This window comes from Stomoxys calcitrans, chromosome 4 (assembly GCF_963082655.1).
Source record: "Stomoxys calcitrans chromosome 4, idStoCalc2.1, whole genome shotgun sequence".
Classification (NCBI taxonomy): domain Eukaryota; kingdom Metazoa; phylum Arthropoda; class Insecta; order Diptera; family Muscidae; genus Stomoxys; species Stomoxys calcitrans.
In genome coordinates, this window is record NC_081555.1 from 111,717,043 (window position 1) to 111,741,776 (window position 24,734).

General features: G+C 39.4%; 1 protein-coding gene across 2 annotated transcripts in view; it reads right to left on the reverse strand.

The window, feature by feature from the left end:
• The window catches only part of LOC106091912 (tyrosine-protein phosphatase 10D), a 457,577-nt gene that overhangs the window by 178,860 nt on the left and 253,983 nt on the right, over nt 1-24,734 (reverse strand). The window lies entirely within an intron of this gene.

Sequence of the window (24,734 nt, forward strand, 5' to 3'; positions counted from 1 at the left end):
TTCTATAAGAAAACATTTATTCAGCCTGGCTGAATAAGGTTTTCTATAAGAAAACTTTTATTTAGCCTGGCTGAATAAGGTTTTCTATAAGAAAACTTTTATTTAGCCTGGCTGAATAAGGTTTTCTATAAGAAAACTTTTATTTAGCCTGGCTGAATAAGGTTTTCTATAAGAAAACTTTTATTCAACCTGGCTGAATAAGGTTTCCTATAAGAAAACTTTAATTCAGCCTGGCTGAAATAAGGTTTTTTATCTAGGAAAACTTTTATTCAGCCTGGCTGAATAAGGTTTTCTATAAGAAAACTTTTATTCAGCCTGGCTGAATAAGGTTTTCTATAAGAAAACTTTTATTCAGCCTGGCTGAATAAGGTTTTTTATAAGAAAACTTTTATTCAGCCTGGCTGAATAAGGTTTTCTATAAGAAAACTTTTATTCAGCCTGGCTTAATAAGGTTTTCTATAAGAAAACTTTTATTCAGCCTGGCTGAATAAGGTTTTCTATAAGAAAACTTTTATTCAGCCTGGCTGAATAAGGTTTTCTATAAGAAAACTTTTATTCAGCCTGGCTGAATAAGGTTTTCTATTAGAAAACTTTTATTTAGCCTGGCTGAATAAGGTTTTCGATAAGAAAACTTTTATTCAGGTTGGCCAAATAAGGTTTTCTATTAGAAAACTTTTATTCAGCCTGGCTGAATAAAGTTTTCTATAAGAAAACTTTTATTCAGTCTGGCTGAATAAGGTTTTCTATAGAAAACTGTAATTCAGCCGGGCTGAATAAGGTTTTCAAAAGGAAAACTGTAATTAAGCCTGGCTGAATAATTCACCCTAGCTGAATAAGGTTTTCTATAGAAAAACTGTAATTCAGCCTGGCTGAATAAGGTTTTCTATAGAAAAAGCGTTTTAATATAAATCAAACAATAACTAAACCAATAATTTATTTAAGCTATGCCATTTATTTCCTCTCTTTTGGCATATGCTAACATATCCTTGCCAGTACAATTGCCATGTCCCTGAAATCGTCCTCGTATTCTTCCTGTAATTCTGCTATATATCCGACTCAACATCTATGTTGAAGCAACGACACCGGCACAGGATGCTGCTGCTGCTGCCACAGCCAGCATGTGTAGTATAAAGAAGCAACAAAAGTGCAACAATTGCATGATATTTCACTTCGGCACTAACAGAAAGAACAAGGCATCAACAACATGCACATCTCTGCGCTACACCATCACCACTAGCACTGTGCAATGTCCTGTAAAACTTATGTGAGTGAACATTATGGGTGCAAGGACCCGTTGAGCACAAATTCTAGCTCGAGGTTATCGCAAATAATAATAAAAGCGGAAAATTATAAAATAATGCTTGTTTTTATCTCTCTATGAAGAGCGCGAAAGAGAGAGAGGGGCCGAAGGATAGTTTTAATCGCCCAGACCATTAATGCAGCAGCCAATGCAAACAAAGAGATGAGAAAACGTAGCTGGTTGCTGGTTTTTGCCTAGTCTTTTCTTTTGCAAGATGTTGTGATGTTGCAGTGTTTGGCAAGGGGCAAAGCGTTGACTCTGCAGCTGTTGTCTGTTTTTGCTTATATAAATATTGATGAGGTTAGCAGTTTTTGTCTTGGCCTGTGACTATCTGCATGTTATTCTTTATTAAAAGTCCCATTAAGCAACGGGTTGTATAATTATAAAACGACTGTGTATTAAGGTTTTAATCTGTGTCACAACATTTAAGGAAAATTTTAGTTTAAGGGCCTATTGGCTTTTGAAAAGAAGCTATTGACATTTGGTTCAACTAATGAGTGGCAATAATAGTTTTTAAAATTTGTGTGTATTGGTGTGTAATGTAGAACTAAAGAGAAAAAGAATGGGTATATGTGAAGTCTATCTCCTTTCCAAATGACATCCTTACCCATTGGACTACAAATTAGTGCCTCCAAGGAAGTTCTCTCTTAAGGTGACGATGGGTTAAAAATCATGATTTTTGAAACTGCACATTGGAAGTCATAACAAAACGCTACACGCAAAATTTCAGCCAAATCGGATAGGAATTTAGAGGCTCAAGAAGTCAAGATTCGAGATCGGTATACATAGCAGTTTTTTAAAAACATAGACCGATTTGGGCCATTTATAATCCCAACCGACCTGCACTAATAAAAAGTATTTGTGGAAATTTTTAAGCGCCTAACTTTACTCCTTCGCAAGTTAGCGTGCTTTCGACAGACAGACGAACGGACATGGCTAAATCGACTTAGATGAACAATACGATCAAAAATATAAATACTTTGTTGGGTCTTAGATCCATGTTTCGATGAGTTACAAACGGAATGACGAAATTAGTACAGACCCCCACGGAGGGTATAAAAATCCACAAAAGAGATTACCTTGAAATGTGAGGCTACAAATTAGAGAAAACTAGCTCAGTTGGAAGCGTTTTGAAAATTTTTCTTTGTTCGGTACAGGAATCAAGTATTTTGTATTGGCTAATTAAGTAAGTTAAGTTAATTTGAATAATTTCGCCAAGAAATACTTTATACCATTTGTCTTCATTTTGCCTGGCACACTTTTTATACCCACAACCATAAGATGGCGTATACTATAATCATTCCGTTTGAAACACATGGAAATATTGATCTTAGACCCCCTAGAGTATATATATTCTTGATGGTCTCGACATTCCGAGTAGATCTAGTCATGTCCATCCGTCAGTCTGTCGAAATCACAAGGGCGATCGAACGAGTAAAGCTAGCCGCTTGAAATTTTGCACATGTACTTAAAATTGATGTAGGTCTTTGAGGATTGCAAATCCAATATCCACATCGCCATATCGGTTAAGATATGGATATAGCTCCCATATAAACCGATCTCCAGATTTGAATACTTGAGTCGCAATTTTTGTGTTTTAAATTTTTATTAAACTGCTAGTGTTCGGTGTTGGCCGCGAAGAGGATACCGCAGAACCAATCAATGATGATGACGTAGAATGTCAAACTCCTAGTCAGAATGAGGTCCAAGTAGCAGTGACCCGACTGAAGAACAACAAGGCAGCAGGTGCCGACGGGTTACCCGCTGAACTATTTAAGACCAGAGGCGACACGCTGATAAGGCATAAGCATCAGCTTGTCCGCGCAATCTGGCTAGATGAACGTACACAAGAAAGGAGACAAGATGGAATGTGCCAACAACAGAGGAATAAGTCTCCTCTGTATCGCATACTAGAAATATTAAAACCAAAAGTCAATGAGATAATTGGGTCCTATCAATGCGGTTTTTGATCTGGTAAATTCACCCTAGACCAGATATACACACTGCGCCAAATCCTGGAAAAGACCCGAGAAGGACAAATCAACACCGAATATAGAAAATGGAGAAAGTTGGGAACCACAATTGTGAGATAGTAACTTTATCTACCTCGGCACCGCCGTAACCGAAACGAATGACACCAGTTTTTGGATAAAGCGAACAATAATACTGGCAAACAGATGCTAATTTGGATTAAGCAAGCAATTTGGAGACAAGGCCACCTCTTGACAGACGAATATTACACTATACAAGACACTGATACTACCCGTGTTGTTATGGTTCTAAGGTATGAGTACTTGTGAAAGCAGATGAGGCAGTGCTTGGGGTATTTGAGAGAAAGGTTCTTCGTAAAATATATGGACCAGTTTTCGTAAACGGAGAATATAGGCGACGTATGAACCACGAGCTTTATGACTACGTAGCATAGTTACACGCATCAAAATTCAACGGCTGCGTCATGTTGTCAGAATGGATGAAGAAGCTCCAGCAAAGAAGTCTTTTGAAGGCAAACACGGTGGTACTCGCAAACCGGGAAGACCAAAAGCCCGATAGAAAGATCAAGTGGTGGGAGACGACTCGAAACTTGGTGTCAGAGATTTTAGAATCGATGGGCTTGGAACACGCTATTCTACGTTCAGCTAGTGGAACAAATATTCTGTCATAGCCAATTAAAGTAAAGTAAGTATACCCTCATACTGTGGTGGAGGGTACAAAAAGCAACAAAAGAGATATCCTTGAAATGTGGGTCTACAAATTAGAAGATTTTCTTGATTCGGTGCAGGAATCAAGTATTTTGTGATGGCTAAGTAAGTAAGTTAAGTTAAATTTTAATAATTTCGCCAAGATATACGCTAAAGGAAAGAGGACCGTTTGTCTTCATTTTGCCTGGTACTGTTTTTTCACAAACGCATCTCTCGCCTAAAGATACACACGGCAAAGAAGCAACGTCAAGCATCGGACTTCCTTCGAAAATATTTTTCCTCCAGCAACTCCGACCTTAGTTGGAAATTCCAAAAAATGGCTCATTTTATGAAAATTAAAATGTGGCAAGAACGATGAAGACATCTTTGAAATATTGTCAACAAAGGAACAACACTGTAATTTAACAGTAACAGTCCTCATTAGAGGCCACCATGGCGCAGAGGTGAGCATATTCTCTTATGACTCTGAAAGCCTGGGTTAATAAACCGGCGTGAACATCAGAACAATTTTCAACGGTGGTTATAACCTTACTAATGCTGGCTGCTTTTGTGAGGCATCTTGCCATGTTAAAACTTCTCTATCAAGTGGTGTCACTATGCGGCACGCCGTTTGAACACGGCATAAAAAAGGATGCCCCTTATCATTGAGCTTAAACGGATTCAGAACGCAGTCGTTGCTATGAGAGAATAATCCCTTGTTTATAATGGAATTTTCATGGGAAATTTAGTAAGTTAGTCCTTATTGTGATATACCGTATAAGATCTTGCCTAGTATGAATATATCCATGCTCTATGATGATGCTGTGTTACTGCAACATGTACTTCTGCTGTTGTTATTGCATGAATGGTTGCATTTGTCGCTGCTATTCAATGTTCATGTTCGTGAAATATGTAAATTAATCAACAACAGCAACAACTTGCACATAATTTGCCAACAATAACAAGAGTGACTTGTCATTATGTTGCTGTGAAATTGGAGTGCAATGCATAGAGTTGCCAAGGATTGCCAAATAATAAATAAGAACAAAAAAAAAAAAACGTACTTTTTGGTCCCAAGAACATAAATCGGGAAATCGGTATGTATGGCAGAAATAACCAAATCTGGACCGATCTGGGACGCATTGAAAAAGGGATGTCAAGGAGCTTAAAACAACACATTGTGCTAAATTTCTGCGAAATATGTCAATAAATTCAGGTTTTATGGGCCTAAAACATAAAATCGGGAGATCGGTATGTATGGCAGCTATATCCAAATCTAGAACTATCTGGGCCGCATTGATTAGGTCTGGCGAGGAGCCTAACACAGCTCGCTATACCAAATTTCTGTGAAATCGGAAAATAAAGACCTTAAATCGAGAGATCGGTCAATATGACAGCTATTTCCAAATCTTGACCGATCTGGAACAAATTAAACAAAGATCTTCATAGGACAGACATAATTACCTGTCCCTCATATCAGCGAAATCGTACAATAAATGCCTCTTATTGGTCTAAACCTTAAATCGTGAGATTGGTATATATGACAGCTATATTCAAGTCTGGACCGATTTGAGCCGTATTGAATATGGATGTCGGGGAGCCAAGCACAACTCGCTATACTAAAAATCGGACAATAAATGGTCCAAGACCTTAAATCAAGGGATCAGTTTATATGGCTATATCTAAATTTGGACCCATTTGGGCCGCATTGAACTGGGATGTCAAGTGGCCTAACACAGCTCGCTGTCCCAAATTTCTGCGAGATCGGCCGAAAATGCGCTTAGTATGGGTCCAAAACCTTTAATTGAGTTATATCGAAATATAGAATGATGTTAACTATACTCGGTACGAATGTCGAGGGGCCGAACGCAACTCACTGTGCCCAATTTCAGCAAAATCGTTTAATAAATTCACCATTTATGAGCCTAAAACCTTAAATCGGGTGATCGGTCTATATGCCAGATACATCCAAATTTTAACCGATCCGGGCCGTGTTCCACAAGGATAATGAAGTCCTTACACAACTCACTATGGCAAATTGCAGCGAAATCGGACAACAAATTCGCCTACTAAGGGTCCAAGACCTTAAATTGAAAGATCGGCCTTCATGGCAGCTATATCCAAATCTGACCGATCAGGGCCAAATCAAACGAGGATGTTTAGGGGCCTTACAGCGAAATCGGACAATAAATGCGCCTTTTATGAGCACAAGGTTATGTTGACGAAGCTCAACATAACTTAACCATGTATTGTATTTTACAGAAAATTAGGTTAGGCACTATGTCTGCTCGAAGTAGAGCCAATAGAGCTCTTTACATAGCTATTATATCATATTTTCAAATGGAATAGTTCCTCACAAATACCGCCAGCATAAGAACGCGATAATCACCGCTGAAAATTTTTCTGATGTTTACGTTGGGATTTGAACCCAGACTTTCGGCACCATAGGCGGACATGCTTACCTATGCGCGACGTAATTGTCTTTGGCAATCACGACATTACGTTTAGAATAGCTCGGCCACCGCCGAATCCGATAAGCCTACGGAATGAGTTGAAAATCAACTGGACAAAATTCGGAGGACTACTCAGAAGAAGACTTGGGCATGATAATTTAGATTGTCCAAGCATAGAAGACATTGACGTCAATGTGAACAGGATTGCGACTGCAATGGTGGGGTCCTTCAAATATAGTCGTTCTCTTCGGGAAAGGAAATCAGCCCAAGAAAAAACCAGGATGATCGGGGAAATTCGCAATATTGGGAAAGAGTTCCGCACACTTCTTAACAGAGCACGTCGTAAAAAAGCGAAAGTTTATTGGGATGTGTATTACTCAGCTCAAGGAATACAATAAGATTGCCTGAGCGGCAAAACGTGTCTCCTGGAAGCTTTTCTGCAAACAGGTCGATAGTGTTGTTCAGGCTCTTTATGAAAACCCATTTTCCACAGCATTCGACAGGACTCACGGATACACCGGAACCCTGGAATAATGATGTTGATCGAAGGCTTATCATTGCAGAATTTATGGTGAAGAAATCCTCGAGGAGCTTCAAACCATTTAAGTCACCCGGACCGGATGGAATATTCCAGGAGGCAGACTATCTAAGCGTGTCTGGGACTTGCATATACTCCGGCTGTTATTTATACCCAAGCCCGGCAAGGCAAGTTATGCGACACCGAAGGCCTATAGACCTATAAGCCTTAAGTCCTTTTTACTCAAAACCATGGACTTGCATATACTCCGAAAGTCTGACAAGAGGCAAGGGTGGTATTTATACCCAAGCCCGGCAAGGCAATAGGCCTATAGACCTATAAGCCTTAAGTCCTTTTTACTCAAAACCATGGACTTGCAAATACTCGGAAAGTCTGACAGGAGGCAAGGGTGGTATTTATGCCCCAGCCCAGCAAGGCAAGTTATGCGACTCCAAAGGCCTATAAACCTATAAGCCTTATGTCCTTTCTACTTTAAACCATGGAACGTATTGTGGACACCATGATAAAGAGTTCGTTCAGCGAACTGCTCATATACAAACAGATTGCCTATGTCAAGGGTCGGTGGAGAATGCCCTGCACGAAGTTGTGCATAAAATAGAAGAATCCTTCGATGCCAAGAAGTACACACTGGCGGTATGCATTGACATCGAGAGGGCTTTTTACAATGTGCGGACTGACACATTGTTCCGAACCTTAGACCTGTACTGGGTGGACTCGGTCCATAGAGACTGGATAAACCATATGCTAAGGAACAGGTGGATAAATAGCCGGTCCCGTGACATAAATGTAAGGAGAAAGGTGTCACAAGGCGCGTCACAGAGGGCATTTCATCGCCACTCCTGTGAGTGACCACCATTAATGACCTATGCTAACTGAGGAGAGATTTGAACCCGTCTGCTACGCAGACGATGTTATAATACTTCTAAGGGGTAAGGATCCGAACCAGCTATGCAGAAGGGCCGAAAAGGTCCTGCATATGGCATGTAACTGAGCTAGACCTAGGGGTCTCAATTCAATGTTAATCAAGAGAAGACTGAAATATGACTGTTCACGAGGAAGACGGAGGTGGGACATTTGACGCACCACGTTTTTCTCAATAGAACGATTTCGATATCTGACAAAGTCAAATACTTAGACGTGGTTTTGGATAGGACACTTATTGGAAGTGTCACATTCAGGAGCATACTGAGAAGGCTCACAGATGTTGGAGCCTGAACCCGAGAATTGTGCACCGGCTCTACAGGAGGGTGATTAGACCAAAACTTATTTACGCCTCAGTAGTTAGCTGAATAAAGATTGCGAAAAAGTGGCTCACAGAAATGTTGTCTTGGCATAGGTGAGGCGATGAGGACCAGCCCTTAGGAGTATGTACAAAGTGGCATGAAGCAGATTAGAATCTGCAAACTCTTTTCAACCTAACCCGTTGCCCATGTTCGTTTTGGAAGACTTTTTGGGCAGGGCGGTTCAATACACACCTTAATATAAGATCCGTATTTTACTTGCAATGCCTTGCATTTAAGTCTCATATGGGTAGAGATCTCCATCGTTTAGGTATTTCGTAGTGGTGGGGCAGGCGCCACATACTTGGTCCCGGTATTGGAGGCCAACTTTTCCATTTGTGGATTAAATTTTTGAGACAGGGGAATTTTTGGCAAGGGGAACACTTTTGGTGCAGGGGTATTTATGGGAAAGTGACGGTGCCCTGAGATTGGTGCCTTAGTTTGTAATCATATTCGTAATTTTACCATTAAATACCTTTCATTTGAGACCCATGACGCACAGTGGGAGAAAATTGGTTAGAGCAGAGAAAAAAACTAAAAGAAATATCTTAAAAATTAATTTTGAATTTTGCAGACAAGTGTCCTTAAAAACTAAAAATAAATTCTGCCCTACTTTTTTACAAAAATCGCCAAAATACCCTTTTCGGGCAATGCTAGTTTCAACATCGACATTTTTTAGTAAATTTGCTGTGGAGGCTTAAATATTGTTAGAAGCAAACAATTATTTGTATAGGTTTAGGGGACATATAAAGTAAAACAAGTAAAAGCGTGCTCGGCCGGGTCGAATCTTGGGAACCCACCACCATATGTTCAGCGAAATATTTATACAAAATAAATTTAGTTGTAGGGCATAATTGTATTCTACACACCAAACTTCTGTCAAAGCAGCAAAAATAAAAGCTTCAAGAACGATCGAGAGACTGGTTTACATGGTTATTGTCTGATTTTGACCGTATTTGGCACAGCTGTTGAAAGTCGTAACAGAAAATCCCATGCAAATTTTCAGCCTAATCGGACTAAAATTGCGGCTTATAAGGACTCAAGGAGTTAAATCGGGAGATCGGTTTATATGGGAGCTATATTAGGTTCTTGACCGATTTGGACCGTAATTGGCACAGTATTTGGAAGTCATAAGGGAACACTACAAGCAAAATTTCTGCCAAATCGGACAAAAATTGCGGCTTGTAACGGCTCAAGATGTAAAATCGGGAGATAGGTTTATATATAGCATAGTTGTTGGAAGTCATAACAGATTTATATGGGAGCTATATCTAAATCTGAACCGATATTGCCTGTTTGCAATCCTCAACAACCTACATCGATATTAAGTATCTGTGAAAAATTTCTAGCGGCCAGCTTTACGCATTCGACCTCTATCGTGATTTCGACAGACGGACGGACGGACATGGCAAGATCGACTCAGAACGTCGAGAGGATCAAGAATATATATATACTTTATGGGGTCTAAGACGAATATTTCGAGGAGTTACAAACAGAATGACGAAATAAGTATAACCCCATCCTATGGTAGAGGTATATAAGTTAATTCTTAAATGGGGGATCTGAGCTTTGGAATTCGAGAACACGAGGGTGTTTTCCAATTTTTTTCAAAAAAAAATTGCCCATTACTATTTGCTACAAGTAGATAATGAAAATCGAACCACATGCCTTCGTAAATTCCAAAATACGAAGCCAATCTGAACCAAAACTTCAACAACTAAAAACTAAAACACATATATGCCAGAAACCAATGGAGAAATATTTTATTGGGATTTTTGAGCACTATCTAGCAAAGAGTTTTGAAGATCGACCACAAATGAAGATTTGGCAGACCGAACAATTTTTCGAAATGTCGAGGTGACCAACTTTAGGGGCCTGCAAAGAGATGTCCGGACAACCTAACTCAGCTCTAACCATTTCAAAGAGAGATCGCTGTCCGTTCTTAAATGGCATTTTTTATACTAGTTTTTTAGATTTTCTCCCACTGTGTGACATTTCGATCGGTTTTCATATCCATTCGTAGGGGTTTGGGCTAGAGCGGACCTTGAGACGTGGCTGCAAATTTTGACAACAGGTTCATATTCTACTCTTAAGTACCTTTAATTTATGTGCAATAATGTCCCATTTGCGGGTTTTTTGGGTGGGCGGTCCCAAATATTAATTACGGTTTAGTATTCTGTGTATATGAGTCTAATATTGTACCGATAAGTCCACTTTTCAGTTTAAGTGCTTTTCTATGTTCAGAAATTATATAACCAATATTTCTTGAATGCGATCTTACGCAGTCTTTGAAAATTTCGGAAAATTCGCATCCAAATTCTTTCCTTTGTTCAAAAATTATTTAGACAATATTTCTTCCATTCGATCTTAAATAGTCTTTGAAAATTTCAGGAAATTCGGTTCAGCCGTTTTTAAGCAATCCTATAATGACATTTAAACCGACCTGGATAATAGTGGTCATATATGAAAGACATTTGGAGGTGGAGTATAAAACTCATATTACAATTTTGGGTTAAGAATCCTTGGGTTGATCAGCTCAGATTTTTCCGAAATATACTTTTCATTCAACAATTCGCCAAAACTCAAAAATACGTTAATCTATATTTAGGCTACGAATTTGCTTTTGATGTATTTTTAAAAAAAAACTCAAAAAGGCAACTCTGCTGAATATGATATACTCCCAGTATCAGATATATTGTTGGGTGGCATGACAAGAGTGTCGACTTGAACTCGTGTGTCGGTCGCATGCAACGCTCCAAACAACCACAAAAACAACACAAAGTCAGTCCATTTATTTTTTAAAATGGTATAATTTTTTTTGTGCAATTTGTTTTATTAAAAGGAACAGAAGCGAGCACACGCGAAGCCTTACAGAGTTAATGGTATCGCATTAAACGCCTGTCACTGCTATCGCTTGGTCTTGCAGTGGAGTAGTGGGTCATAAACGGTCACCTTAACGGGAAGTGATTCATCAACAACAACTCGTTCTAATGAATAAATTAAGATGTTGATCCAACATTATGTCACTGGGAAAGACAGATGTTGCAGGAACACACTTCTTGAGGACAACAAATACTAAAAAACCAAAAAGGGAAAAGAAAATCTCGTTGTGAAAGATTGATTAAATGATTGTCGTCTATCTTTACCGGAAGATAAAAATGCTGCTGTTATGCGAGAAACTATAATTTTTTATAGCCACCACGGAAGTGTGGTGGCATATTCATTTTCTCATTCCGTTTGCATCACATCGAAATATCCATTTCTCAACCACTACAGTACATATATTCTTGATCCTCGTAAAAATCTAAGACGATCTACCAGTTCGTCTGACTGTTGAAATCATCCAAAAGGCTGAAACTTTGCACTGATTCTTATTTGAACATGGACAGGTTAAGTTCGAAGAAGGACTATATCTTGATATAGACCCATATACACCGATCTCCAGATTTAAGGTCTTCATTAAAGCCACATTTATTATCCGAATTCGTTGAAATTTGGGACAGAGAGTTGTGTTAGGTCCCTCGACATCAGCATTAAATACGGCTAAGATCGGTGTACAATAGGGCCAAGATTGGTCTTTATTTGGATATAGATGCCATATATACCGATCTCCCGATCTAAGGCCTTTGGGCTCATAAAAGGCGCATTTAATATTCGAGGTAGCTAAAATTTGGCTCAATGGGTTGTGTTAGGCCTCTCGACATTCGTATCGAGTATGGTAAAGATCGGACTATATGTGGATATAGCAGTCAAATAAACCGATCACCCGATTTAAGGCATAAGGCCCATAAAAGGTGAATTTATTATCAGATTTCGCCGATCTTTAGCTCAATGAGTTGTGTTAGGCTCTTTGGCATTTGGACCGAGTATGGTCATAATCGGGCTATATTTGGATACACATAGCTGCCATATATACCGATCACCCAAAAATACTTCTTGGGCCCTTAAAAGAAGTGTTTATTATCCGATTTCGCTGAAATATTGCAAAGTAAACAGCTTTTGGCTCTTCGACATCCGGTCTATGTACGGATATAGCTTCCATAAGTACCGATCTCCCGATTTCAGTTCTTGGGTCCATAAAAGGCTCATTTATTAGTTGGTGAAATTTGGTACAATAAGTTGCACAGAGTTTTTTTTTTCAGGGACGCTAGAAAAGTTGACCGATAGGGGCAGCAAACAACGTCATATTTTTTTGCCGCTCTTTAGACATTTCTCTTCGGAAAGGTTTGTCATTTCATAAAGGAAAGATATACCAACCAATAAAAAATAGAAATTATAACAAGTAAAAATGTGCTAAGTTCAGCCGGGTCGAATATTGGGAACCCAACACCACGGATTCTGCTAAAATTTTATGCACAATAAATTTAGTTGAAGGTAATAATTTTATGTTGTTTGGATCGTACTTGGCACAAATGTTGGAAGTCATTACAGAACGTATGTGGAAAAAGTTAACTAAATCGGACGAAAAATGCGGCTTTCAGGGGCTAAAGATGTCAAATCGGGAGAATGGTTCATATGGCAGCTATATCAGGTTATAGACTGAATTAGACCGTACTTCACACATTTTTTGAAGTCATAACAGAACACTTCACGGAAAATTTCTGCCAAATCGGGCAACTATAACGGCTTGTAAGGGCTCAAGAAGACAAATCGGAACATCGGTTTATATGGAAGCTATATCAGGCTGTAGACCAATTGAAACCGTACTTGACATAGTTATTTGAAGTCATAACAGAATACTGCACGCAAAATTTCAGCCAAATCGGATAAAAATTGCGGCTTGTAAAGGCTCAAGAAGTCAAATCGGGAGATCGGTTTATATGGCAGCTATATCAGGTTAAAGACCGATTCGAACTGCACTTGACACAGTTGTTTGAAGTCATAGCAGAACACTAACTGCAAAATTTCAGCCAAATCGGATGAAAATTTATGCTTCAAGGGGCTCAAGAAGTCAAATCGGAAGATCGCTTTATATGGGAGCTATATCAGGCTATAGACCGTACTTGACCCATTTGTTTGAAGTCATAACAGAACACTTCACGCAAAATTATTGCCAAATCGGGCAAAAATTACGGCTTTTAAGGGCTCAAAAGTCAAATCGGGAAATCGGTTTATATGGGAACTATGTTAGGTTATAGACCAATTTGGACCGTACCTGGCACAGTTGTAGGAAGTCGTAACAGAATAGTACACGCAAAATTTCAGCCAAATCGGTCAAAATTTGGGGTTTCTAAGGGCTCAAGAAGTCAAATCGGGAAATCGATTTATATGGGAACTATGTCAGGTTATAGACCAATATAGACCTGGCACAGTTGTAGGAAGTCACAGCAGAACACTATCTGCAAAATTTCAGCCAAATCAAGGGGCTCATATATTTCAGCCAATATGGCAGCTATATCACGTTATAGACCGATTTGGCCTGTACTTGTCACAGTTGCTGAAAGTCAACTTAGCAGAACATTATGTGCAAAATTTCCAAATCGGATGAAAATTGATGCTTCAAGGGGCTCAAGAAGTCAAATCGGTAGATTGGTCTATATGGGAACTGTATCGTGTTATAGACCGATTCGGACCTTATTTGGCACAGTTGTTGGAAGTCATAGCAGAACACCACGTGCAAAATTTCAGCCAAATCGGCCAAAAATTTCGGCTTCCAGGGGCTCAAGAAGTCAAATCGTGAGATCGGTTGATATGGGAGCTATATCTTAATCTGAACCGATATGGCCCATTTGCTATCCCCAACGACCTACATCAATACCAAGTATATGTGCAAAATTTCAAGCGGCTAGGTTTACGCGTTCGGCCGCTATCGTGATTTCATAAGACGGACGGACGGACATTCTTATTTCGAGTCAGAACGTCGAGACGATCAAGAATATATACACTTTTTGGGGTCTTAGATGAATATTTCGAGGTGTTACAAACGAAATGGCCAGATTAGTATACTTCCATCCTTTGATGGTGGGTATACATATTTACTTCCGAAATTCAGAGTCAGTGGTCTCACCGCTTCCATCGAAAAATCATTTTCAGCGATGAGGCTCATTTCTGGCTAAATGGCTTCGTCAATAAGCATATAATGCGTTATTGGTCAGACAGCAATCCACACGTACTCCATAAGTCATCATTGCATCCCAAAAAAATTACGGTTTGTTGGGGTGAATGGGCCGGCATCGTCATTGGGCTGTACTTCTTCCGTGGTGATCACGACTGGCACGTTACTCTAAATGGGGTCGTTACCGTTCAATAATAATACAATCATTTTGGCCCCAATTGGAAGCTACGAATGTCACAATCAATTTATTGTAAATCAAGTTTTTAGAACGTGTTATATCACGAAATGTTCCAGCCGACTGACCACCTCCGTCGCGCGATTTGACGCCGTTAAACTGTTTCCTGTGGAGCTACGTCCAGTCTATGGTCTATGTCAACCACTTAGAGACAATTGATGAACTTCGTACGAATATCGAAAGCGAAATTGCAGCAGTATCGACCGATTTATGATTGAAAACCTACTGGACTTCTGCAAGCGTGCCCGTGGTTGCCATACAAAAAAAAAATAGAGTTCCATACATAATGGCACCGAACGTACTTTCACAAAAATAAAGATTTTAATTGATATCCACAACCGTTTTTGTTAAAAAAAAAAACATTTGTAGCGCTCTTATTGAATAATTCGATATAAGACATTTACATATTTTTCCCGAATATGTTGGATATCGGACTATATTTTGATATAGCTATCAAATTCCAATATTCTATTTTGTTGTTGTTGTTGTAGCAGTGTGTAATACACTGAGGCGTCGGCCCTTGCCGATGAAAAACTCCATCAGGTAAATCCGGTACGTACAACCGGCTGCCATGGGATTGATTCTATTTTGTCGTTTTGAACAGTGAATCGTATTACACACCTGACGTCTGCGCCAAGTTTGGTCCAAATGGGACCATATATCGATTAAGTTGCTATGGATTCATAAATTATGTATTTTTCACCGGATTGTAACGAAAGGTGTTTAATATCTATACCCGAGGTGGTGGGTATCCAAAGTTCGACCCGTCCCAACCTTAATGCCTTTTTTGTTGTTTTAAATGGCTTTGCCATCCTCTCAGAATGACAATTCAACTTTATACATTTTCCCATAATTGTTTGCAATTTTCTTTATTCGCTTTCTATGTTTTATTCTTCATGGAATAATGTCATCGTTAACGAGCAAGTGTTGCGTTTTTTTTCTGTCGATATTGTTCTTGAAGTTTGCGACTGTTGCAGTTGTATGCTAGCTCGGAAAAATGATGGGCGTCAGTCATAGCGAATGCAGGTCATTTGTTCTTCAAGCAGGAAGAAAAAAAGACCCTTCAATGTCGTATGTAATTTGAAAGGAAAGGCAACAATTTATTCTTACACGCTATAGAGTATTCGCACAAATTACCTTTCCTAAGCATTAAAAATAACAACTTTGTAAGTTTTCCCCAAATGAAGTCATCTTGCAGAAGTTTGCAAGACCAAAACAATTTAAAGTTCATGCAGACCTTGTGCAATGCTTTATTTAAATTGAGCATGAGCTCATTAGGAACCATTAAGAGAATTTTAAAGAAAAAAATACAAATTAAAGATTCCTTTTCTCACCCCGAATATATAAAAATCTTGGTTCACTGTGAGCAAGGCTTACCTGTAAACAAATAAAGTATAAAATGAAAAGTTAATAATTTATTGCATATATGTAAATAATCTACAAGTATAAAATTTTCTTAACATCTAAAGAAAAATTAAATAAAAAATAGTAAAAACGTGACGGCGAGGACGAATTTTATTTATATACCCTCCGCCATGGATCTCATTTGAAAAGATCTTTTCCCACTATCTGTTTATAGACATGGTTGGGAATGGCTATGTTATTGGAGCTATACATGGCTTGGATGTTGAAGACCATAGTAGATTTCATTGTGTAAACTTCACTCAAATCGGAGAAGAATTGCGCCCTAAAGGGGCTCAAGAAGTAAAAACCGGTGATCGTTTTATATGGCAGCTACATCAGGTTATGAACCGATTCTGACCATATTAGAAACGCAAGTTAAAGGTCACAGGAGAAGTCATTGTGCAAAATTTGAGCCAAATCAGACAAGAATTGCCACCTCTTGGGTCTTAAGAAGTTTATCGGGAGATCGGTTTATGTGGGAGCTATATCTAAATATGGACCGATATGGCCCATTTACAAACCCAGCTGACCACTAATAGGAAGTATTTATGAACAAGTAAAAGCGTGCTATTTTCGGCCCGGCCAAATCTTATATCCCCTTCATCATGGAACGCATTTGTCGAGTTCTTTTCCCGGTATCTCTTTTTAAGGCAAACAATTTATTAAAGAGAAGAATTGCTATGCTATTGGAGCTATACAAAGTTATGGTCCCGACCATGATACGGACCATAATTAAATTGCATGTTGGGGACCATATTAAAAGTCATAGTGTAAAATTTGAGCCAATTCAAATAAAAATTTCGCCCTTTAGGGGCTCAAGAAGTCCAGATCCGAGATCTGTTTATATGGCAGCTATATTAGGTTATGTACCGAATTGAACCATACTTAGCACAGTTGTTGGAAATCATCACCAAATACATCATGCTGAATTTCAGCCATATCGGACAGGAAATTTCGCATTTTGGAGGCTCAAGAAGTCAAGACCACAGGTCGGTTTATAGGACAGCTTATGAACCGATTTCAACCACATTCAATTCACAGTTGTTGGAAATCATAACGAAACACCTCATGCAAAATTTCAGCTAAACCGGATGAGAATTGCGCCCTCTAGTGGCTCAAGAAGTCAAGATCCAAGATCGGTTTATATAGCAGCTATATAAAAACATGGACCGATATGGCCCATTTATAGTCCCAACCGACCTACACTTATAAGAAGCATTTGTGCAAAAATTCAAGCGCCTAGCTCTACTCCCTTGAAAGTTAGCGTACTTTCGACTGACAGACGGACGGACAGACAGACGGACATGGCTGATGTATTAAATGTCATGACGATTAAGAATATATATATATTTTTTTGTGCCTTCGGCGAATATTTCGAGGAGTTACAAACAGAATGGCGAAATAAGTATACCCCCATCCTATGGTACAGGGCATACAAATTTCAAGCGCCTAGCTTTACTCCTTCGAAAATAAACGTGATTTCACAGACTTAAAATGTCATGGGGATCAAGAATATACTATTGTGGGGTCTAAGACCAATATTTGGACGTGTATTAGAACACCCCAGGGTGGTTTTATCTCAAAGGGAAAAAATCGATGTCGATTTTTTTGGCAGCACCACCCTAAAATTTCTCAGACGGACGGACGAAAATGAATACAAAATTAAAAACTTAAGGGGGTGCCGCCAAAAAACAACCCTAGTACACCCCCCTCCTATAGTAGAGGTTATAAAATTTCGTCAAAATAAAATGCGATAAACCCAATAAACGAGAAGTAAGGACGGCCAAAATCCTTTTAATAGCCTATATCTCATTGGGTATGAAAGCTATTACATCTAAATAGTTTTTTTTTTTTTTTTAATTTCGACTAAAAACTCCAAATGAAGAATTTTGACCAAAATCCTATGTATTGTGAGAATCATAAAGGAAACCAATATGCAATATTTAGAGAAAATCAGTAGATGAACGCGCTTGCAAAGGCCCCAAAAGTGAAAATCTGGAGATACGTATACATATCAGGTTTATCTATTGGGTTGCCCAAAAAGTAATTGCGGATTTTTTAAAAGAAAGTAAATGCATTTTTAATAAAACTTAGAATGAACTTTAATCAAATATACTTTTTTACACTTTTTTCTGAAGCAAGCTAAAAGTAACAGCTGATAACTGACAGAAGAAAGAATGCAATTACAGAGTCACAAGCTGTGAAAAAATTTGTCAACGCCGACTATATGAAAAATCCGCAATTACTTTTTGGGCAACCCTAAATTAAGATTTAGTTTATTTTTAAATTCACCAGTGAAGAGAATGTGAGAATCGGTTACCGTTTCACCAAATTATTCCATTATATTAGCCGAACGTGGAATAGCTTTTTAAGCGCTTCGATCTTCTGCGCTCATTCTATTATCTCCGACACCAAGTTTCAAAGTGTCTCTTACCACTTGATCTTTCCATCAGGCTCTTGGCCATCCCGGTTTTGCGTGTACCATCGTGATCGCCTTCAAAAGACTTCTTCGCTGCATCTTCTTCATTCATTTTGCAAACGGTTGATCAACGCAACCGTTGTATTTTGATACGTTTAACTGTGCATCTTTCGTTTATACAGTTCGTGGTTCATACGATGCCGATACTTTCCATCAATTCAAACTGGTCCGTAAATTTTAAGAAGAATCTTTCTCTCAAACACTCCAAGCACAGCCTCGTCTGCTTTCATAAGTACCCATACCTCGGAACCATATAACAACACGTGTTGTATCAGTGTCTTGTTTAGTGTGATCTTCGATTTTCGCGAGGTGGCCTTGTTTCTAAACTGCTTACTTTATCCAAAGTAGCATCTGTTTGCCAGTATTATTCTTCGCTTTATTTCAAAACTGGTGCCATGAGTTTCGGTTACGGCGGTGCCTAAGCAGATAAAGTTGCTAACTATCTCAAAGTTGTGGTTTCAAACTTTCACCATTTTCTTTATATGCTCGGTTGTAGTGGGCTTTTTGGGAGTTGCGTTTTGTCTCCATTTACTGCGAAATGGCTTATTACTTCCGGTGACGACCATTGATTTCGGTATCGTAGGCACAGGAGAGTAGCATGTGTTTTCTTGTGGGTAGTGTGTCATATCTATTCATCTTTTTTAGAGAACACACGATAGTCTACCTCCTTGTCTGAAACCTGTTCAGTATTAAACAGTTCGGAGGGATTATTTTCTATTCTCACAGAGGAACGTGTATCAATCTTTTCGGGTCTTTTCCAGGCGCAGTATGGCACAGGATTTACCAGGTCTTAAGCCGCATTGATAGGGCCTAATTATCTCATTGACTTTAGGTTTTAATCCTTCACACAGTACGCTCGAGAGTATCTTGGATGCGATGGGGAGGAGATTTATTCCTGTGCAGTTGGCACATTCTGTCTTCTCTCCTTTTTTGTGTACGGGACATAGTATACTCAGGTTCCAATCATCGGGTATGCGTTCTTCTAGCCAGATTGGGCAGACAAGCTGATGCATAAGCGTTATCAGAGTGTCGCCCCCTGGTCTTAAATAGTTCAGAGGGCAACCCGTCGGTTCCTGCTGCCTTGTTGTTCTTTAGTTGAGTCACAGTTACAGTTACAACATTCTATACCATCTGCGGTTGTTGTTGTGGCGGCATTCTCGGTTCATCGCACGTCTTTAAGGCGGAAATATCTGCCTTGTACTTCTCCATTACATCCGAAAATGCGTATATTGCACTTTCTCCACAAAGAGTCTGGCATTCCAGGTACAGATCCGAAAATCATGGTCCTTTCTCGCTTGCGTGAGAATTAAACTTTAGAGGAGTCAGCAGAAGAAAGCGTTGTGCAAAATTTGAAAAGTTCGGTTGAAAAATGTGCTAACAAAGGCTCTAGAAGTGAAGTGAAAGCTATATCCAAATCTGAACCGTTTTTGTACCCTCCACCATAGGGTAGAGGTGTATTAATTTCGTCATTCCGATAGGAACACATCGAAATATGGATCTGAGATCTAACAATGTGTATATTTTCTTGATCGTCTTGACGTTCTAAGTCGATTTAGCCATGCCGGCCCGTCTGCCCGTCCGTCCGCCTGTCTGTCTGTCGAAAGCACGCTAACTTTCGAAGCAGTAAAGATAGGTGCTTGCAATTTTGCATAAATACTTGTGGCTACTGCAGGTCAGTTGGGATTATAAATAGATGAAATCGGTCCATGTTTTGGTATAGCTGCCATATAGACCGATCTTGACTTCTTAAGCCTATAGTGGGCTCAACTCTTATCCGATTTAACTGAAATTTTGCCCTTAAATACTTTTTCCCCACTATTGTTGTCAAATTCTTATTAAACTTACAAAGACCTATCTATTGAGACCCACATTGTCCTGTTCGACCTATGTGTCCATTTCGGGAAGTTTTTTCTGGGTTCTTACTTTACACCCGAATACCTTTCAATTGAGTCCTATGTTACCCCGAACGGACAATATTTACGTTTTTGTCTAAAGGCCGACTTAAGCTTCAAGCGGGAGCGGAGTGGCCCCAGCGAGATTAATATTGGAAACCGTTGCGCTCTGAATTGTGGAATGTCGCTCCTATTCCGGCGAAGATGCTCCACTTTAGCCCCGGTTCCAAAAATGCCTACTCTTGAGATATGATGGCAAATTCTGACATTGGATTCGTATTCTAGGCCCAATCGGTCTACATGCTTGTGGAGTGGGTTTGTTGGGTGGTTTTTTGGGATGGACGGTCCTCCTGCGCCTTGGCTTCAAATTTTAATACAAGTTTCGCCTTCTATTTTGAGCACCTTTTATTTAAGTTCTATATTTTCGTGATCGATATCCAATGTTGCTACATCATACTGACCTTGATCGTAAAGCCCTGCAATTTCGATGTGAATTAAGATTATAATCCCAGGCTACGGACATGATAATTTAAAAGCAAATGTAAAAGCAAAGGCAGTCAGCCTATAACTAAGCCCCCATATTTCATTATTAAATTGTCGGATTAAAATCATAAACAACTTTGGATCTTTTGTGAATATCACAACAGCTCCAGCCATCGTTTAAAAATAAATCGCCTTTAAAAGTTGACAAAGATAATTGTCAACCCTGTTGTCTCAGCTTTAAGATAAATTTAATATTTTATGATATTATCCGCCATGACTTCACCATTTCCTCCTTAAATCTTTTCGTCTGTCAATAAAGAAAACATTTGCATAGATTAAATCGTATCGATGGATGGCAATCCCCTACTACCTCTTCCCGTTACCTACCTAAAATACAAGGATACCAAGTTCATTAGCGCCAACATTCAGTCATGTGCAACGAGCAACACCTATGGACCATACATCACCAGACGCTTAAGCATCATCATCGACATTCTTGTTGACGAAAGCCATTGGCAATCGATAAAACAAAATTGGTAAGAGCTAAACATGAAAGATTGGAGTAAATTAAATTAACCATGCATGGCTTCAAATGGGGAAACAAAAAGTCGTCCATGTAAAGAGCATCAAGCACAAAGCATAAAAGGAATAAACGATTTGGCTTGAAGGACTAATGAAATCTAACGCTTGCCCTCCTCCCTCCGCTGTTGAGTCCACATATACAAAAAATATTTTTTTCTAGCTCAATTTCCGGCTTATTAACCTGGTATCGGAAGGTCCAACAGAAAAAAAAAAAACAGAGAGGCAGAGGGAGAGAGAGTGAAACAAAACACGGCTAATAGCCATAGAGTGGCAAAGGACACTTACATTTTAATGAATCCTAAAGCTTAGTGATGTGTCCCTGCTTGTAGCTAACACAGCAAATACAAATACAAATTTTGATAATATTTGCATTGGTTGAATGGACACCGGTAGGCGAAGAGAATAAGCGAAAGAGCGAGGGATAGGGAGAACGAATGTTGCAAGGATACAGGAAATATTTTGGAAGGCAAATGGATACACACAATTGCTTGCTTTATTTCGCATACATACCCAAAGCAAAAGTGAGTGAAGTGAAACTTTTCCCTTGAACTCACACACCGATAGAATTGGATGAATGGATACATACCCTTGCTGACAATAGCCTTCAAACTTCAATAACACCCACATACACACAAACAAGCGTCGCATAATTCTGTACCATGAAAATCCCTTGTTATACACACCAAGCGACTGATAGAGACCTATGCACACCAACACACATTCAATCATTCATTTTGGGTATGTGTTCCTTGACACACACAGATACTGTAGGAAGCTTTAACGAGCAGTTAAATTTGCAACTTAAACCTTTGAATATAGTTCCTTGTTGCCAAAAATTATTGATTTTAGGCCAAGTTTCTCGAGCTCATAATTATTGCGTAGGCCATCCTTTATGTAGCCCGAAATTTAAGCAAGGATAGAGAAGTTTTCTGCTTCTATTTAAAATTTGAAAGTCTATCGCCGCTTTTGGTGGCTGTGGTGCATATGTATTTCCAAGCGTTCATCCAATAGACTGAGTTTTCCTTTGTGCACACATTGCATATTATGATTTTTGTAATATTGTTACTTATAATGGGAATTAACGAGGGTTGGCAATGCAAAAATCTTACGGAAAGCCAAAATACAATACTTTTTGGGATTAATAATAAACCTGGGGGAACGCCCCACCCAAACGGGCATGTTAACCGATTTGGACAATATGGGTATCAAATGAAAGGTATTTGGAAGAAGAGTATAAATTTCATATAAAAATTTGGCCTTAAATATATCCGGGCCGCCGCAACCCCAAAAACCCATCCAAATGGATATGTCGCCGATTAGGGCAACATGACACTCAAATGAAAGGTAAAAGTAGGTCAATCTGGACAAAATGGAACTTAAATGACCGTTAACAGTAGAGTACAAACCTGATATTAAAACAAGGGGCCAAGAGTCTAGGGGACCCTCCCTCTCCAAAAATAAAAGTCAAACGGGCCAAGTTTATCTATGGGGACAGATACAATGATACAGATATATTGAAAGTCCTTTGAAAGTAGAATATGAATCTGATATTACTAAGTACGGATCTGATATAACCAAGTAGCTGTGGGGTCTCTCCATCCCAAAAACAAAAATCCCCAACAGTAATAGTAGCCCAATCGGATTTCATTTGGGATTTAAATTAAAGTCCATGGAAAATAGAGTACGAAATTAACCCTAAAGGTCTTAAGCCAACACTGGTATTCAACTGAAGGTTTTTAGAAACTATATCCAAATTTGGGAGCAAGTCCCTGCAAGGCCGACAAAACTTGGAAGTTATCTTGGCTAGGAAATTGAACTAGAAAGCAAATTGAACTGGACCATGCTGAGAAAGATCAAAGATGTTGGGCACTGCGCATACGAGCCGTATGCTCGGAATGTGGTCTGAACCCGAAAGTACTCCAACTGCTCTACAAGAACATGATTAGACCAATACTAACTAATGCCTCAGTAGTTTGGTGGATGGTGATGAAGAAAAAGGCTATACAACAATTTAAGAGAACATGTTGTCTTGGCATAAGTGGGACGACCGTGCCTACTAAATTACAATACTTGCGACTATTCTATGTATGCGACCAATAAACACACAGTATAGGTAAAAGGGGGACATTTTCGGCTAAGAGGCTAAGGGCGATGGCAGATCATCGAAATAATCAAGGGGACTATAGGAAATCTAAATAGATGAGAAGAGGATTCAGATCTCGTATCTGAAACGAAACTTGAAGTAGAATGTGAGGCACATAGCCAAGTCCTATCGGTGTGCCGCAGTGCAAACCTGTTTGGGGGAGAAGTTTTTACATGGCTTCTATAAAAGGCATAATACCTCACAAATGTCGCCAGCATTAGGACCGCTGAAAATTATTTTTCGATGTTCTCGCCAGGATTTGAACCCAGGCGATGAGCGTCATAGACGTACATCTTAACTCTGCGCTACGATGGTCTACACTCTTGGAGTGTAAGAAGGAAATTAGCACCTTCTCTGTGAATGACATGACCGGCATCGTTTGGATACCGGGCCACAGCGGTCACAGGCCATCAGTAGACTTGGCGAATGTGAAGCACTTCGGGGCGATGCAGTCCAAGTTATGGGCGTGGGCGACTAACGTCCTAGTGATAGACAGTGCTACATGCACAACCAGAATGCTATGGGGCGATTAGGATCATGAGAAGACGAGGCTATTTCTGCGAGGATGTACACACACTTTTGCAAAATTGGTGTGACAAGTGTTAGCGTGTGTAGGGCATGTCAGGAAGCTGACAAGATTTTGGACCATTTTTTATGTAAATGCCCGACTTCCGCGGCTAAAAGATTCGGGCACCCTTTTTTCGAACTAACCTTACCTAACTTCAATCTAAGGTCATTTGGTGTAGAGAAAACACTCGATTTGGATCCAAAGACCAATAAGCCATCATTGAACCTATATAATTTTTTGATATCGGAAACAGAGCATACCTGCCCCTTACCCCAGCAGCACCGCCCAAAGTCAAAATTGGGCCGATCGGGACCGTAATGGAATGCATTGCGTTCAAGTACTTATGTGCCCGCTCCGAGACAAAAACTGCCCCAAATGTACCGCCCAAAAGCAAAACTGGGCCGATCGGGACAATAAGGGACTCAAATAAAAGGTATTCGGGTGTAGAGTACGAATATGATTTAAAACATTGGGTCTGGATATCTAAGGGGCCATCAAAGCCTAAAACTGCCCCAAATGGGCATATTGGACTTTAATGTCCATAGGGGACGCGAGTGAAAAGTATTCGGGAATAGACTACGAGTATGACATCAAAAATGTGGAGGCCCCACTCCCTAAGCCCCTAGCAAAACGGGAATATAATT